Source organism: Ctenopharyngodon idella, chromosome 2, assembly GCF_019924925.1.
Source record: "Ctenopharyngodon idella isolate HZGC_01 chromosome 2, HZGC01, whole genome shotgun sequence".
NCBI lineage: Eukaryota > Metazoa > Chordata > Actinopteri > Cypriniformes > Xenocyprididae > Ctenopharyngodon > Ctenopharyngodon idella.
Genome location: NC_067221.1, coordinates 16,509,793 through 16,524,756, shown reverse-complemented (window position 1 = coordinate 16,524,756; position 14,964 = coordinate 16,509,793). Strand labels below are relative to the sequence as shown.

General features: G+C 39.7%; 1 long non-coding RNA gene across 1 annotated transcript; it reads right to left on the bottom strand.

Moving 5' to 3' along the window:
• Window positions 1-4,722: 4,722 nt before the first annotated feature.
• On the bottom strand, window positions 4,723-9,025 carry LOC127497452 (uncharacterized). The gene is made up of 3 exons (XR_007925551.1): window positions 8,260-9,025; window positions 6,622-6,705; window positions 4,723-6,493 (listed from the first exon to the last, which is right to left on the bottom strand). It is a non-coding gene; the product is annotated as an uncharacterized LOC127497452 (long non-coding RNA).
• Between the last annotated feature and the right edge of the window lie 5,939 nt (window positions 9,026-14,964).

Genomic DNA, 14,964 nt, shown 5'->3' with positions numbered 1-14,964 from the left:
CTATGAAATATCTGCTGCAACGGAAATATTAATTAACTGATTCACATATGGTGTTGCTTATTGGTTAAACCTCTGTGCTAGTAATCGAAAGGTTTAAATTGCACTGTTGGGCAAGCTACTCAGAAAAAAGAAACCAAACAAAATAGCTAAATAACTATTTTACAGAAACATTTTCCAATTGGAAACAATGTGGTACTTTTAAATTTTGTGTGTACTGTTACTCTTGATACTTTTTTGTTCTTTTTAAGAAACCAGTGTGAATTTACTAATTTAGAAGATTCTGATTCAGTGCGTAACGAAACTGTGTGAATAAATTGTGAAATGATTTAGATGATTATGCTAACCCGTTCAGACAATTCATTGAAAGGATCCGACTCAAAAGAATGATTAATTTAAGAACATCGCTAGTTCTGATTCTCGTTGGTGGATGATAAGTTGTTTTTTTTTAACATAAGTACATTTTTCATTTAGTATGTTACTTTAGTGGTACAAAAGTGCTTATTTATCAGTGTACTTAAGTAAAATAAGTACTTTTAATGGACTAATAATTTAGTAGGATCTCATATCTGTACTTGAACTTAAAGGATTAGTTCACTTCAAAATTAAAATTTACTCACCCCTATGTCATCCAAGATGTTTATGTCTTTCTTTCTTCAGTCGAAAAGAAATTAAGATTTTTGAGGAAAACATTCCAGGATTTTTCTCCATATAGTGAACTTCAACAGTTACCAATGGGTTAAAGATCCAAACTGCAGTTTCACTGCAGCTTCAAAGGGCTCAACACGATCCCAGATGAAGAATAAGGGTATTGTCTAGCAAAACAATCTGTCATTTTCTAAAAAAAACAAAACATTATATACTTTTTAACCACAAATGCTTGTCTTGCACTAGCTCTGCGATGCGACAAGCATCACGTAATCACGTTGGAAAGGTCACGCGTGGCGTAGGTGGAATTTCCCAGCAAGTGTTAACAAAGCATACATGCAAAGACTAAGTCAAACTGTTTTTCCAAAAAAAAAAAAAAAAGTAAAATAACGACGTTGGACGATTTTGACACAGGAGAAGAAAATTACATAAAATTAGATAAATTAGATAGTTTTTCGCCCTACCACGGTGCTACCACCTACGTCACGCGTGACCTTTCCAACGTGACTACGTAATACGCAGCGCATCGCAGAGCTAGTGCAAGATGAGCATTTGTGGTTAAAAAGTATATAAATTTTTTTTTTTTTTAGAAAATGACCGATTGTTTCGCTAGATAAGACCCTTATTCCCCAGCTGGGATCGTGTAGAGCCCTTTGAAGCTGCATTTAAACTGCAATTTGGACCTTCAACCTGTCGGTAACTGTTGAAGTCCACTATATGGAGAAAAATCCTGGAATGTTTTCCTTTAAAAAGCATAATTTCTTTTCGACTGAAGAAAGAAAGACATAAACATCTTGAATGACATGGGGGTGAGTAAATTATCAGGAAATTTTAATTCTGAAGTGAACTAATCCTTTAAGGACATTTGTGTACTTTGTACCATTTTTTACCACCAATGAATCTGACAGGAAATGTATGATTTAACAAGACAAACTACATAATTTAAAAACTAGCAATGCTACCACCTAAGTAATTAAACTAAAAGCTTTGCTAATTGTACTTTTACAGTACATTTGTTCATTTAGCAGAAGCTTTTAATTGAAACACTACTGTCCAAATCCTGCAACATATCATAGACCCCATGAAAAATCACCATTGCACCTTTGAGCGAAACACTTAACCCCTGGCTGCTCCAATGGGACTGTATTAAGCACACTGTACATCGCAGTGTAAAGAAATGTCAGCTAAATGACAAATTAGCTAAATCAACTAAGTCTTCCAAGCACAACCAGCAGTCCTAACCTGTTATATAGTGCAGGAAAAAGAATATGAAGATGAGCAATTGGCAAACAGACAGTAAATATCTGTTAAACAACTGGATTGAGCAGGCAGGATTGAGATAGGAGGCCAAAACAGAGGGCAGGGAGGCATTGCTGACCCAACGCATGCCAGATGGCTGTAGCAGCACAGACTCTCTCTGCAGGGTTCTGGCCAATCCTGTGAGAGTTAGATGTATCATGAAAACTGATCTACGCACAAGCCAAGCCGTAGCGTTCTGTTCAACACCAATCTGTGAAACTTTCTTCACTGGCAGTCAGAGTGATAAAGCACAAGTGAGAAAGGAGCAAGGCGTGCACATCTGGACCCACAACAGCTGGCCAGGCCCCAGCCCGAAAATGTTTTGATAGCAACACACGTGCTTTTGTGGTTTTCAGGGCGATGGATCGGCTCAGGCACATGCTGCACGCTTAGCTCTTGATGTGAGCTTGAAGTGTGAAAGTTGATTAGCAGCGAATACAACAGTCGCTCGTCTTGCTGACAGAAACAGAGTTTGTCCTCCTTGAGAGGATTTAGGCAAGCTTTTATTTGATCTCAGAGTCAGCCGCGGCTCAACGAGCCATTTGTTTAACAGAGAGATGCACTGCTATGTGTGTCAATGTGTCAGCTCTAAGCACACAAAACTGGCAACTGTTGATCTGGAATTCCCGTCGGTGTCAATCTTTCCGAGGATGAAACAAAGCTGGCTGACTGAACTGCCTCTCCGAGTCGGTTTTATTTCACACTTTGACTTATCAGGCACAGAGTGCTCAAAATCTACCTCGGAAATAGCAGTTGATTCTGTCCGACGTCTCAATTGCAATTAGCCCTGACACGACACGGTTAAACCAGCTGCGACGATAGGACGCATGGCTATTTAATTAGCAAAGAAATGCGTGAACTTCCAAAGAGCGACTGTTGTGCTGTATTACGATCTCGCATCAGTTAAGCAAGGACCCGACAGATTGTTTCTCACGGAGAGCCCACGCTACATGCGAAATGCGTAGTGCTCGGTAAAAGAGCTGCAGCGGCGCAGATAATTGATTTGCTTATTTTGTTTTGTGCCGATAGGCCTCCATTTATTCCTCAGCGAAATTGTCGAAGGCAATTGGAGGGCAGATGGCATGCATACCGATCACCTCCGCGCGCTCTTAAACTCACAAAGCGAGCGTCCTACCCTGAACCGCACATATATCAATGCAGATGAAAATGCCCTGCTGGACTAATTATCACAGAATAATTAAAGATATGACCTGCATGGAGAGCGAAGAGAAGGGCTGCGGGAGGAAGGGGGGTCTTGTCTGAAGGTGGTCCTGATGATGGAGTAAACAAAGGCTCTGCGTGCAGCCCCCAGGAGATGATTATGTATCAAAAGGTCAGAGCTTATACGAGAGCGAAGAGGGAGGGGGAAGGGAGAGCGAGCGAGGCGAAGACAGAGAGATGGCGAATGGGCGAAACACAATTTCGAGGCCCTTTCAGAGTATTCAAATGTTTTAAGTGCAGCCACTTGACCATGAGGCCTGCAATGGCCTTGTCGAGAGCTTTCAGTTGCCACAACACATTCGTTGCACTAATAGCCTTGAGCAAACAATTGTAAGACCCCCCTTCAACTTCAGATGGTTTTACCTCTTTTGACCCTTTAACTAGGACTACGACTGATCTGTCGACCCCTCTGATAAGTAGCTAAAAGCCAAAGAGAGGTTTGGGGACGGCACCGCCCAAGTTTTTAAGGTAACTCTGCCTTCAAAAGGGATAAAAACACAGCGCTCGCTCACCCCTGCTGAAAAATCCAGCATTGCTGGTCACCAGCATAAGGTATGTTTTGCATTCTGAGTCCAGCATGGGATGCTGGTTTGCTGGTCCCCAGCATGGGAAGCGGGGGTGCTGGTGGACCAGCAGCTGTACAACCAATATACCAGCTCTTACTCAAAAACCAACATGGAATTCATGATGGTTAATGCTGGATTTTTCAGCAGGGACATGTACACATGAACAGCATTCTCATATCATATGGGTGAGCTGATAGCGCAGCTTCAAGCTCAGCCAAGTATGCAGAGTCTTTGGAGTGTGGGCTAATGTCTGTTTAGTCTAGATCACGTTTGCCTACACAGAATTCTGGGTAGCATTTGGCATTCAAGTATCTGTCAGCTTATTTCTGACAATTGCTTTAAAACAAACCAGCATTTGCCAACACAAGTATCAAGTGAGTAATACATCTTGTAAAAATATAGATGGGTTCTAAGACGCATTTTGATCAAAAAGTCGCATTTTAACAGTTTTTTTTTTTTTTCCCATAGCACAATCTTTTCTCCCCAAAATGCTGGTGAAATGGAACGCTTGATCCAGTTTTCTCACTAAGGCTGTGTGTCACAAACACCCAAAAATAGATTAGTTTTTTAAAGTGTCATTATAGTGAGACAGAGGGTACCTGGCTGTTGTTGATAGCAGCATAAGAGGGGAATGCATCATGATAAACGTCTCAAAGCTGAATACAGTTCAAATGGATTTGAAATGCTTTCCTGCTACAAAATACTACTAGCTCCACTAATGTGGCTGTCTACACAAGAGAAACAGAGAGCACAAGAAAAAGTTGTTATTTAGTAAACTAGTGAAATTTCCATGGGTTATTTAGTGTTTTCCTTTTTTCCCCCCCCTTTTTTTCCAAGGCTGAAATTAGCTCTGTGGGTGGGAGAGGTAATCATAAAGAGGAAAACACCTGCACGGATACAGGTGTATGAAAGCTATTAACACAGAGAGAGAAAACAGGGGGAAGGCAGAGTAAACTCACTCAAGCCATGACAAATTCATAACAATGTTCCGGACTGTTTTATAGAGAGTTTATTTAGGGCTTCATATAGTCATTTGATACAACATTTACCATGATTTAATGATAAAGGCACATTCAGTGCTGAGTAAAATCACTAACTTTTGTGTGAAATACAATTACACTGAAAAAAAAAAAAAAAAAGTTGAATGTGCATCAGTAACAAAGAATGACATTACAATCATGACAATAATAAATTAAAAAATAATATAATATAATATACCTTGAGTATGGAAGTAGTTCATTCACATTTCAACCCTATGATATGTATAATATTAGTAATACATCACTAGATTACATAATAATATAAGTAATATGTTTTGTTTCTTGGGCTAGGGACTTTTCATGAGCATTTCTAATAAGCCTCTAGTTATTTTCACAAACTTCTTGGCTAATATTACTAAAACAGAGTAGCAGCCAATTTGCATTTTGCCTCTATGTCTCCCAGGCCTTCGTACAGCAGAGAATGAAAGAAGCAAGCTATGCATTTAAAATCAAGTGTTTCTTAACAGTTCTGTAAATCAATTAAATAAAAACCCACACAATATGATTCGTAAATAAAAAACAAGTATTTTTTCTGAGCAGAGAATATTTAAAATTGCCAGTCCTTTAGTTTAAAAACAAGCCATTAAAAATAGATTCCACATTCATTTTAAATGCATTCAGTTATATTAAAGCTGTTTGGTTAAATATTATACAAACAACATATTCCTATGATAAAATCTGAGATATAGATATGACTGCTTTAAAAACACTGACCGTCTTTATACGCCTTGGGCCTCATTGGCTTTCACCAGCACAAGCTAACTCAGACATTTGAGCGCATCATTAAAAAGTAATTAGCGGTTTGGAAAAGAACATTATGCGTATGTGTGTCTTTATCTAGGAGAAAAAAGATATTCAATCTGTTTTTGTCCTGAGAAACGGTGCTACAATCAGAATGAACCAGCTGATGCTATGAGCTCAGCAGACACAATCATGTAATCTGTTATGCTGCTTCTATTTAGCTGTGTTTTGTAATTAGACTTGAAGCCCCTCCCCTTTCACAGCAAAGCCTGTTTAGATTCCGTGGACATTTTGCCTCCCATCGCTGTCAGCTGAATGGCGAAAACTGTACGACTAATGCCATCTCAAAATCAATCTGTGTGAACACCCCATGCAGTCCGGGGCTCCCGCTGGTGCTCAGGACTAACAATAAAGAGCAGTAAATGCATTCCTATCAGCCAGGCAAGCAGGCATGTGTACTCTAAAACACTCCCCGAAGAGAGCAAAAATAAACGCCGTTCCCCATGAACCTCTCGTCGCACGCACACTCAGAGGAAAAAACAAACAAGTTGTGTGAAATGCAAAACGCCGCTCGTTGGATAGCACATAAAGTGGCGATTTGCCAATGTAGGTGGAGACACTACACTGAGAGCAAGAGCTGTCTGTCTCCTGTTGCAGAAATCAAACAAACCACAGTGAAAATGATTAGCTGTCTAGTTGCTACATAAACGGCCACAGAAGGTTTTTGGGATCAGTGGAGGTTATCTCCCCGAAGACAGTCGACAATGACTCTCCTCAACTACGCGTATTCTTAAGCAATAACAACGAGAGCCGTATTATCCACCCAAGAATACCCGTCACCGAAGAGAGCCTTAGTAAAAGGGGGCTTCGCCTGACTTTCAGCCATTCACAGTGGCATAGGCCAAAGCAGAGTTTTCTCTCTAGGGGAATTGATTGAAGATGCCCTTTACCACAAGCCAAGGCCCCCGTCAAAGGTTGCATCTGCAGACAGAAATGAACACACTTTGCATTTGTAGCAGGAGAGGGAGGATATTGCATGTAAAAAATGCTTCCCTTCCTGGGTTTAACTAGTTATGTGGAGAGACAGATGGTGAGGGGGATCATCTTACCTGGGAGCTCACAGACCACACGTCCTGTCCTCGGTCCAGCCCGTCCTCAGGGAGCGGAAGCGCTCGCAAACATCCAGGCCAAATCTGGGAACAATGTTAAAGAGGTAGGAATTAAACAAAAGTTGATATGTGCACAGATACTTGATATATTCTTCACCATAGGTTTAACGTCGCTATTGCACACCACATTAACAGTCAAACACTGTCACCTTCAAAGTCTCACATGCTCATCACACACATTCAGGGAGGGAGTAAGAGAGAGAAAGAGAAAGAGGAGTCATACAGAAAATCCATTAGCAGCGGGAAGCAAATTACAGATCGTTTGGGGGGAAAAGGGAATGCAATGATGGCTGTCAGAAACGGGGAACAATGACTGTTATTATGGCTTTCATTTTCTGAGGGGTGCAGCAGCTACCAAATGGAAGTGGAAAAAGATGGACATCAGAACATGTATTTTTGCAGCTTTGTGGAATTCATTCATACACACTTTCTAACTCACGTGGTACCATAAATTAACATGAACAAAGAGAAAATCCAAAGATTCTCTGTGCTGGGAGGATGTAAATGTGAGAAATGTGTTTACAACAGCTTTCATGAAACATTTCTCACAGGCCATTGGGAAGAAAAAGCATTTAAATGCAAATATTAAGAGAATGAGCACTGAACAATGGTGATTCACCATGACACTTGGAGTGTAAAGCCAACACAACATAATACATTCAAAAACATGGCATAAACATGGACCGTGGCTATCTTAACATGCTCGAAACACTCAGACACACCCATCCACAGATGCTTACAACATTTTGCTCAGAATTCACACCAAACAAGACACGTAGTAGAGAAACAACACATTGGAGACATTGTGACAGCAGCACAACCACTGGTTCAGCACAACGGGCTTGTCAAAAAAAAAAAAAAAAAACTCTCTTCTTATCTTGTTTGGACAGCCCTGTCAAAGCTAAAAGACCACCCTCCCGTGCCCCCAAAGCATGCATACAGCCAGGTTCCCATGGTACAACATCTTCCTCTGGCCAGGCACAATTAAATAGCAAAAACACATAGTCTTCAATCTCGTCTCCAGAAGCGTTTTCCTGCAGCAGGTGCACGAACGAGAAGTCAGAGTGACTGTCCCAATCCTTTTGTGACTTTTCCCTCCATTTTGGGGCTTTTGAGAACAACAAAAACAACGAAACATGACGTGAGGTGGACAAAGAGAGGACAAACGAGAGAAAAGAGAAGACAAAACGTGGACAGAGAGGGACAAAAAAGCTTTTCTTTTTTTTTTCTCTGGTGAAGCTCCTCTTCATTCCACTCACACATCATTACAGAGGCTCACTGACACAGGGCTCCTGCTGCCTGCCAGTGATTGCCATTTAATTGAAGGAGCAGGAATCCCATGAATATGTTAATACGGCAAACACAGTTGACAAATCCAGCAGAAAAATATCCACCGCCCCGATAGTAGCGCGATTACACAAATCTGCAGCACAGTGACAATCAGCTCACACAATACCCATGGCAACAAATCTTTCTTTCCCCCATGATACTGTGACGAGTCACAAAAGGAACAAAAGGCAAAGTAGTGGCAGAAAAAAAAAACAGGCACAAATCCTTACTCCACTGAAGCAGGCTTACCCTAGAGATCTCTACAGAGCGGCACCCGCTGAGCACAAAGCCGCCCATTCGTCCGCTGCCTTGAGCCGGCAGTGACGGGGAAGGCTGAGGATGCCGTGCCTCCGTTCCTTCAGGTTGTTGTGCCGCCGATCCGTCGTCGCCGTAAGACCATGTGCCCGAACGTGCAGGATCCCCTCCCATGCCTGAGGACACGCTTGCCACCTCGCCGGAGAAGAGGAGAGAGGTCTGCAAGTTGTTGCGCACAGCAGACTAAGTCACAGGAGGATGAGAGGAGCGAAGGAGTTACAGAGAGAGAGTGGGAGGGAAAGCAGGAGTGGGAGAGAGGGGGACAGACTGAGAGTGAGTATGTGGCTGTAAGGAAAGATACTGAGAGAGAGAGCGAAAGAGAGAGAGAGAGGGAGAGGGAGGAACACCTAAAATACCCAACCACAGCGTTCAGTGAGGAAAGATCCGTCTATCTTTCGATCTAAGGAGGGATGGACATAGAGAAAGAGAAGCCGAGAGAAAAAGAGAGAGAGAGAGAGAGGGGGTCTAATTAGATTTTAGCTCCAACGCAGTAAGCAAAGGCAGTGAGCCATGAATCTCAGGCATCTAATGGTGGATTAATTGAGGGAGATCTGATGCGCACTCCTCTCGGTCTAGTCTTCATGACATCTTATTGGACTGTGGCTCAGTCCTCTGGGACTGCCGTTACAACAGTTCAGGAAGCATCATTTCCACCAACACCGGCACTGCCATCTGTATGCATGACTTCACCGCTTCTCACAAACCCTTCAGTTCACTGTGAGAGTCATTCGCTGTGGAGAGAGACGTGAAGCAAAAAAGAGAAAGATGTCATATTAAACATATTTAGTTTTTCTGTATGTGTATCCTGCTGCTGTCAATCTTTTACTTGCATATGATATTTTTAATGAAATTTACGATATATTAGAAACTGAAACACCTTGCAAATGTTCTATAATCGAAGATATAAATCATTTTCCATTTTCCATACATATCAGTTTGTCATGACTGTTTTATCAACTAAATAATATAGCATAAGATATTATATGTCATTTGCTTATTTAATCAAAGATGTACAACATGAATCAGATTTATCAGAATGAGAGTAGTATCCAAAATCATTTTTATAAAGGGCCCGTTTAGGCCACACCACCACCATACATATTTAAATGTTATTAAATCTTGTGCAATATTTGTGTGTTTCTTAGTCCGACTTCAAATAAGACATATTCAAAAAATGGAAAGATTTCCATTGTAATATTTGGGAAAGATATCATGACATTGTCCATTGTGTTTTACTGGAAAATTAAATCATAACGTCAGAGAACAATGTTAGCAGAGTTCTTGAATAGAATCCAGATATATCACTTCATTGGAAAAAAAAACACATTTCAGATATAACTTTTTATTTGATAAATTTTGAAGCACATCCTGCTTTTAGCTTAGACAAAGGCAACGAAGTGATTGACCCCATTTTGCAACTACATACTGCCCTCTGTTGGTTTGTCCAGCTGTAGTTCACATATATTTTAGAGCCACTCCTTTAGGTTGATATTATTAGCCATCATTACCATTATGCTCAGAATATGTGGTTTCTTTGGCTACTTGACAGAGAAACCATATTAAATATCTGTTGATTTAATGTTATTATGCTATAAAACAATGCCAATTTTGACAATGCTTAATATAATGGGAAAATATAGCCATTCCAAAGAATACTCAATAATAGTCAGTAATAAAGAAATATATATATATATATATATATATATAAATTTTATTTCTTGTATTTTGTATTTTAATTCTTGAGCCAATGATGCAATCAATGATCATAAACGATCATAACACAGAACTGGATTACATTTTGAATGCTACGATTGACTCCGAATCTGACTTTTGAATTGTGACACCACCTGAATATAATCTTACAGCGTTCATTTGTTGGCCAGAGGAGAACTGGCCCCCGACTGAGCCTGGTTTCTCCCAAGGTTTTTTTTCTCCATTCTGTCACCTGATGGAGTTTAGGTTCCTTGCCACTGTCGCCTTTGTCTTACTTAGTTGAGGACACCTACTATTTAACAATATTATATAGATGAATATTTATATGAAATGCACTAAATGCAGATGAAATACACTAAATTAATAACTGATCATTTTTACAACAGAACTAAATCAATACTGAACTGACTCAAGCTAAACAATGACACTATTTTCTTCTAGAGCAGCTGTACAGCCGAAATAAGCATGTTGCATAATTTTCATGTTATCACTGTAAAGCTGCTGTATTGTAAAAAGCGCTATATAAATAAAGGTGACTTGACTTAATAACAACTGTGAAAATACCTATAAGAAATTAAATGAATCTGAAATAAATGTTCTGTATTTAGAATTCAGACTGGAACATACATCAGCACCTCATATTTACAGTTCCTCAGCAAATGTGCACTATAACCAGGGGTGGAAAGAGTACTGAAAAAATATATACTCAAGTAAAATTACCATTACTTTCCAAAAATTGTATAAAGTAAAAAGTACTTGTCCAAAAAACTACTTGAGTAAGAGTAAAAGAGTAACTTATTTAAAAGTACTCATGAGTAGTGGGTACTGAGCTGCGGATTCTACCTCCTTTATGATAAACACTGTACACTGCAATTTAAAAATGCAGAAAACTGTACATACTTTAATTCACAATCTCTTTTGCTGTTTATCAGAAAGAATGAAGAATATCTATGCCCTCCAACATGTTTTAATTTTGACTGCCAACTTTTTAAAATACATCATTTATCAGTGATAAAATTTATCTATTCCAAAATAGGGAAAGACTAGTACATTCATCACTATTTTAAATCATCATGTATGAAAAGATTAGATTTAAAATCAGTTGTAAGGCCTTAATGAACAGTGAGCAAACTATTGTTGCACATAAAATATTAATGTTCAGAACAGTGCAAAAAATACAACAATACAAAAACTCTCATGTGAGAGTTCAGCATCACACACCAGAGAAGGGTTAAAAAGAGAGAGATAGACAATTTCTCTCCAGAATGGTGACAGTTTTAGTGTTTTGTGATAAAGAAATTAAAATAACTAATATTATCAAACAGTTAACCTCACCTAATGCTCTGAAATAGGGAAAGATAGAGAGCTAACACTAATTACATTGTAATTCCATATCGTAGGCTATAGGCCTATACAATGCTCACATTGCATAAATCCCAGCAGCCCAATAACCAGGATTTAACTGGGATTTTGGAGGCGGGGGAACCCTAAAATCCACAAAAGTAACGCTTTGAACAAATAATTATTTTTTACTTACATTTTTATTAATAGTTTTGTCATTAGAACATCTCTTGAAATAAATTATTGGTATTTTAATATGCAGGCTAACTGATATATCACAAGTCTTTAATATGATTTATCTACTAGGCTATTATACATGTCATTATTCAACTTAAATGCGCTATTAGCCTACATAATATTTTCATTATTTCATATTAAATGACAAATACAGTGTTATCGATATCGTCCACAACTGACTGGAAGTAATAATCGTGACCTTGATCAGCATTGTATGAAATTGATCAAACAAACAAAAAACGTTGGTTATAAACGAGCTGTAGTTTTGGTCCTCCAATTTTAGTACATTAAGCCATGGTAACCTTTTCCCCACATTTTTAGAATGTCCTAAACACACTAGTTTCACGCGCTCATATTAAACTCACCCAAGAATCAACGAGCTGGCGACTGCTGCAGGACGCGCGCGAGGAAGAGACGCGTCAGTGCAGATCGCGCCTCGCGTCTCTATGTTCAAGGTAATAAATGAGAGTGGGAACGAACGTGGCACTTGCAGGAGTTATTAACATTGTGCGCAATACCCGCAACCTCGCGCCAAATTTCAGGCCCTGTTATATACAGATCATCTAGTCAGCAGAAATCCGAAATTTACCTTAGAGGAAGAATTAAATGCTGATATGTCGATTAAATTGACGCTTGAAGGATGTGCTTCCACAGTAGCCACGATTAAGAGAAGTTGGCGCCATCTACTGAATATGGTTAAAGTTTTCTATGCGCGATTTGATTTGACGGGAGTCACGAGATCGATTTCTCTCTCCCTATCCAATCAAGTTGATAAAAATTAAAGTAAGGCTGCGTCCGAAAACTGGAAAATGCTGCCTTCGGAGGACACATTTCAAGGTAGGAAGGCATCAAGGCACGTCCGAATCCAATGTTAGCTTCACTTGTCTCCTGAGATAAGTTAACTTCATCTGATCATTTTTAAAGGAAGCATAGATGTATCCTTCGCTGTGTTTGATATCCCACAATCCTGTGCTTTACATTCTGTGACAGTTGAGCTAGAAAAATAAAGATGGCGTCCGAAAGTTGCGTTTGCTGGTCAGTTTGTGTGTAAATGTACGTTTTTGACCAACATTTTCCACTTTTGATGTCATTTCTAGAGAGAAATTACTACTGTAGTAATTATTTGTTTAGTTCTCACCAAAGCTCGCGCTATTTTGCTGTAGATTAAAGATCGTTGCGCTGCCTCAGAAGTCTGTCCGAAATCAGTTTCGTGAGGTGCCTTCATGCACAAAGGCTGCCTTACAAGTGATTGCCTGACAGGGCAACGAGGCAACAAGTCAGCTGCCTAGGTTTCGGATGCAGTCTGCGACAAGCATGTAACGACCACAAACGGAGTACTTAAAATGTACTCAAGTAAAAGTAAATAACACAATTTTAAAACGATTTAAAATGCAATTTCTGATTACAAAAAAAAAAAAAAAACTACATTAGAGTAACGCGATTATTTGTAATCCATTACTTCACACCTCTGATTATAACATACTGCTGCCAGTGCTGCCAATTTAACGATTTTGTCCCTAGATTTAGCGACTTCCCCGCCCCTTTTGAGACTTTTTTTAAAAGCCTAGCAACAGATCTAGCAACTTCTTTGACAAACCTTATCTAGATTCCGTGGCTGCATCCGAAAACCTAGACAACTGACTTGTTAGCTCGCTTCCTTATCAGGCAATGACTTGTAAGGCAGCGTTTGTGCATGAAGGCACCTCACGAAACAGATTTCGGACTGACTTCTGAGGCAGCGTAATAGTTTAATGATCTACAGCAAAATAGCGAGAGCTTTGGTGAGAAATAAACAAATATTTAATTACTAGCCTACATTAGTAATTTCTCACTAGAAATGACATTAAAAGTGGAAAATGTTGGTCAAAACGTACATTTACACACAAACTGACCAGCAAACGCAACTTTCGGGCGCCATCTTTATTTTTCTAGCTCAACTGTCACAGAATGGAACGCACAAGATTGTAGGATATCAAAGGCAGTAAAGGATACATCTACGCTGCCTTCCAAAATCGATCAGATGAAGGTATCTCAGGAGACAGGAAGCGAAGCTAACATTGGATTCGGACGTGCCTTGATGCCTTCCTACCTTGAAATGTGCCCTCCGAAGGCAGCATTTTCCAGTTTTCGGACGTAGTCCGTGACTCATCTAGCGAGTATGACATCATCTAGCGACATTTAGCGACCAGTTTTAGCTACTTTCAGCTGAAAGCAATTGGCAACACTGACTGCTGCTTTCACACTTCTATATTGTCCCTGTTCTTTACTGCAGAGGGTCAAGATATCAGTTACACCTTTACTATCAATAATCACTCTTTTTCAAGTAATCAAGGCTAATCGGTGGCAGGCTGAATTAAAAGATTAGTATCTGTCAAGTAAGCATAAAGCTGCTCACTCACAGCCTTTTCTCTTACAACATTACAAAGCCATGAATCCAGTTGAATGTGTCAGCTGTTTTGAAAACAGGCCTCTCTTGAGTAGTTTTGGTCATGGTGAGCATTTCTGTATTCATCCTGTTATTCACTCGCTCACGTTTACTCTTCCTGTTCCCTGTTTACTCTTCCTGTTCCTAAACGCCTGGCTCCTTTCAGAGGTTTGATTTAAAATGGTATCTTTAACTGAGAATATACATTGTATCAGTACCTATTTTTAAAAACTACTTTTTCCAACTTCAGCATTTATTTTTCTGCAAAAGAAATGGATTGCCTAGAAATCGTACCTGTATTCACAGTTACAGTGTTCTCCTCCAATAGTGCAGTTTTGCACATCCAGGACTAAAAGTAACTGATAAAATTTAAATTGTGTCAGCAGTTTAATAATATGCAGTACAGTATAAAGGTTCCCCAAGACAGCTGAACCTGCCAGTGGCCCGAGATGCAAACACACACCCACGCACCAGCAGATCATGGGATTGGCTCTTCCTGTCAGATTAGAAGCAATCAGAGGGGAGCGGCTCTCTTTCACTCCACCCCTCCCCCTCACCAATATGCTAATTAGCTACTCTCTCATGCAAATTATTTGCAAGTTATGAGTGCTCCGAGTGGCATCTGCTAAGACCGGTCTGCTTCAAGCATGTGCGCAAGTCATTCTGGGTTGATATACTGTAGTTAACTAGATTATATTTATTGTGTTGGATAAAAATACTCATCAGGACATTTTTGTTACGGAAACGTAGCCATGATTAGCATTTTTGCATCCTAAACGCACCATTAAATGGAAGTTCACACATTCGGATCTCATATTCTAAACGTTTGAATTATATCTGATCCAGTAATGCTGAACTGAGTGGCTTTTCGCCGAATAAGACGCCATAATCTTGCAAATCTCTCATCTCAAAATTGTCTGATA